Source organism: Vulpes vulpes, chromosome 2, assembly GCF_048418805.1.
Source record: "Vulpes vulpes isolate BD-2025 chromosome 2, VulVul3, whole genome shotgun sequence".
In the NCBI taxonomy this organism is placed as follows: Eukaryota; Metazoa; Chordata; class Mammalia; order Carnivora; family Canidae; genus Vulpes; species Vulpes vulpes.
The window spans coordinates 67,050,643-67,054,903 of NC_132781.1; the positions used below are offsets into that span (position 1 = coordinate 67,050,643).

General features: G+C 44.1%; 1 pseudogene; it reads left to right on the forward strand.

Moving 5' to 3' along the window:
- Nucleotides 1-1,606: 1,606 nt before the first annotated feature.
- LOC112923609 (transcription factor E2F4 pseudogene) lies at nucleotides 1,607-3,016 on the forward strand (annotated as a pseudogene).
- The last annotated feature ends 1,245 nt before the right edge of the window (nucleotides 3,017-4,261 follow it).

Below are 4,261 nucleotides of genomic sequence, written 5' to 3' on the forward strand. Positions count from 1 at the left end.
CCATGTCTGCCATTCCATTGGACACGAACTCACTAATGATATTTGATGTTATCAGCATTGACTTTGACTCAGAAGATATTCTGAGTCAAAGTCAATACACACACACACACACACACACACAATAGAGGTTTCTTGAAATATTCTAATTACTATAATTTGGTCTCTCTTCCATGAAGTTTTACAGTACTTTCCAAAGACAATAATTTACATTAGATCTAGTAGGAAATTTGTTGAGGCTAAGAAAACCAGGTCACAGAAATATGAGAAGATTTATCACCATGATTTAAGCAAAGTTTAAAACACAAGATTCTTATTTCTGAGTACAAAATAGTATATTCGAGCTATAGCCATGTAGATAGCTATATGTGGCTACAGTTGCAGAGATAATGGTGATGTAGCCACAAGGCAGGGTATGCTGGCAACCACCAAATGATGAATGAGGCAAGGAACAGATTGTCCCCTAGTGGCTCTTGGAGGTTATGCAGCCCTGCTGACACCTTGATTTCCATCCAGTGAAATTAATTTTAAACTCTGGGCTTCAGAACTGTAGGAGAGTAAATTGTATTTCAAGCCCTTAGGTTTTATAATTACTTATAGACAGCATCCATAGGAAACTAATACAAATAAGGATACGTGAAACTCTGTATACTGTATAAAGTGCTGAAGTAGTGGCTAAAAGTGCTTGATCAGATATACTTCCTATTTGTTTTATCCTCTTCAATTTTTTTTTCAGCAAAGTGTTATAGTTTCCAAGGTATAGATCTTTCACCCCCTTGGTTAAATTTCTTGTGTATTTTATTCTTCTTGATGCAATTGTAAATAAAATTGCTAACTTTTCTTTCTGATACTTTGTTATTAGTTCATAGAAATGCAACATATTTCTGTAGATTAATTTTTTATCCTGTAACTTTACTGAATTTGTTTACTTTAATAATTTTTTGAGGGTATTTGGAGGGTTTTTTTTTAATATATGGTAGTATGTTGTCTGTAAATAATGACTGTTTTTTTCCTACCAATTTCGGTGTCCTATCATATTTGATTACTACAGCTAGTACTTCTAGAAACCTTGAACAAGAGTGTCAAGAGTGGACATTCTTACCTTCCTGATTACAGAGGAAAAGCCCTTCAGCTTTCACTATTGAGTATAATGTTAACCAAGCTTTTCATATAGGGCCTTTACTCTGTTGAGGTATGTTCCCTCTAAATCCATTTTGTTAACAGTGTTTATCATGAATGGATATTGAATTTTACCAAATGCTTTTTTTGCATCTATTGATTTGCATCATATGGTTATCCTTCATTTTATTAACAAAGGATAAGAAGATTTTTACATCTATATTTATCAGATTTTTGCATCTATATTGGCCTGTAATTTTTTTTGTATTGCCTTTGTCTGTTTTGGTAATGACTGTCTTCATAGTATGAATTTGAAGATTTTTTTTTCTCTCTTCTTCTTCTTCTTTTTTTTTTTTTTTTTTTTTTTTTTTTTTTTTTTTTTTGAGTAGTTTGAGAAAGATAGACATTAGACATTAACTCTTCTTTAAATGTTTGGTTGGAGGGTGGCGTCAGCCTGGGCTGGCCTGGCTGAGTGGAGGTGGCGGGCGGGATGGCTGAGGCCGGGCCCCAGGCACCACCGCCCCCGGGCACCCCAAGCCCGCTCGAGAAGATCTTGGGACTTCTCACCACTAAGCTCGTGTCGCTTCTGCAAGAGGCCAAGGACGGCGTACTTGACCTCAAGCTGGCAGCTGACACCCTTGCTGTGACCAGAAGCGGCGGATTTACATTACCAACGTCCTGGAAGGTATCCGGCTGATCCAGAAAAAATCCAAGAATAGCATCCAGTGGAAGGGTGTGGGGCCTGGCTGCAACACCCGGGAGATTGCGGACAAGCTGATTGAGCTCAAGGCTGATGGAGGAGCTGCAGCAGGGGGAGCAAGAACTGGACAAGCACAAGGTGTGGGTGCAGCAGAGCATCCGGAATGTCACAGAGGATGTGCAGAACAGCTGCTTGGCCTACGTGACTCATGAGGACATCTGCAGATGCTTTGCTGGAGATACCCTCCTGGCCATCCGGGCCGCGTCGGCCACCAGCCTCGAGGTGCCCATCCCAGAGGGCCTCAATGGACAGAAAAAACACCAGATTCACCTGAAGAGTGTGAGTGGCCCCACTGAAGTGCTGCTGGTGAACAAGGAGGCATGGAGCTCACCGCCTGTGGCAGTGCCTGTGACACCACCGCGAGGTCTGCTCCAGAGCCCACCTGCTGTCTCTACCCCTACACCTCTGCCCAAGCCTACCCTGGCTCAGCCCCACCACACCTCACGCCCAAGCAGTCCCCAGCTCACCTCCCCCACCCCTGTTGCTGGCATCACTGAAGCCCACGGGGTGCCCGGTCCAGCAGCTGAGATCTCAGTGAGTGGTGGCCCTGGAACGGACAGCAAGGACAGTGGTGAGCTCGGCTCCCTCCCACCGGGCCTGGCAGCCCTGGACACTGGGACACTGCAGTCCTCTGCCCTGCTAGACAGCAGCAGCAGCAGCAGCTCATCGGGACCCAACCTTTCTACCTCCTTTGAGCCCATCAAGGCAGACCCCACAGGAATTCTGGAACTCCCCAAAGAGCTGTCAGAAATCTTTGATTCCACACGAGAATGCATGAGCTCAGAGGTGCTGGAGAAGCTGATGTCCTCAGAAGTGTTTGCCACCCGCCCCCCCCCCCCCCCCGCGCCCCGGCCCGGAGACCACGATGATATCTACACCCTGGACGAGAGTAAAGGTGTCTGTGACCTCTTCCATGTGCCTGTTCTCAAGCTCTGACTGACAGGGACATCCCCTGTGTGGCTGGGACACAGACTGTGTGACCTGGGGGCTGCCTGAGGACCTCTCCTGCTCTACCCCTACATGGCTTGAGAGCCACAGACTCCTGGTTTCCCCAGCTTTCCCTCACTGCAGTTCTGATCAAAACTCCCACTCCTGCACGAGTAGAGCACCTGTACCGTGCTAGGAAAGCAGGGGAAAGGGACTCAGCCCCCTTCACCATGGAGCCAGGGTGTTTGCTTCTCCTTTTCTGGGGCCTTCCCCCACCTCATGCCCTCTCCGAGCCCTCTCAGAACCAAGGCTCGGCTGCCACTCAGTGGCACAGAACTGAAGACCTGCCATCATCCCCATAGGGCAGCTTGTCCAGCCCCACTGCCCTGTTCCAGCCAATGCCTCCCACTCTGTGAGGGAAGCTGAGGGTGGAGCCAGATGCTTGCCAGCACCACTCCCAGCCTCCTTCACTTCTCCCCACCCCTGACCCTGCAGCTCCCCCTAGACCTCTCCTCTGTACCCCTCATCTGCTGGACCTTTAGCTCTGAGTACCTATAGTTGGGGGTGGGGGGAGAGGGGCTGTCAACCAGAAAGAACAGAGAGGTCTTTAGCTAGAAATCTGGGCAGGTGAGCCCCTGAGGATTATTACCCCAATCTCCTGCTGCCCTGTAGACCAACCCCCCCCTTCTTGTCCATTTACACTCATTTAGAGCCATTTGCAGAGATTTAGAAAGATTTGCAGTAACGAATGGATTCCTATATAAAGATTATTTTTATACTTTTTGCAGCAAAAGGAAATTGTAATATTTGTACAGTATCCAAGTGAATAAAGACCATGCCTAAAGCTAAAAAAAATGTTTGGTAGGTTCACCTGTTAAGCCATCTGGTCCTGGACTTTGTTTTTTAGGAGTTTTTTTAATTTTGATTTTTTTTTGATTACCAATTAAATTTAATTACCCATAATTGGTCTGTTAAGATTTTCTATTTCTTCCTTAGATTGTTTCTAGAAATTAATTTCTTCTAGACTGCACAATTCTCTGACTTAAAATTTTCTGGTAGTTATAATCTTTGTGTTTTTGTGGTGTCAGTTTTTCATTTCTGATTTTATTTGGATTTTCTCTTTTTCTAGATAAGTTTGGCTAAAGGTTTATCAATTTTATTTAACTTTGCAAAGAAGCAGCTCTTATTTTCACTGGTCTTTCTTTCTTTTTTTTTTTTTTAATTCTATTTCATTGATTTCAACTATGTTCTTTATTTCCTTTCTTCTAACTTTGGGCTTTGCTCTTTTTTTCTAGTTCTTTTAGGTAGAAAGTTATATTGTTTGGCGTTTTTCTGTTTTCTTGAGGTAGGCCTGTATCATAATAAACTTTCCTCTTAGAATTACTTCTGTGTTCCAAAATTTTTTAAGTATTGTGTTCCAATTTTCATTAGTTTCTATGTATTTTTTTTAATTTTCCC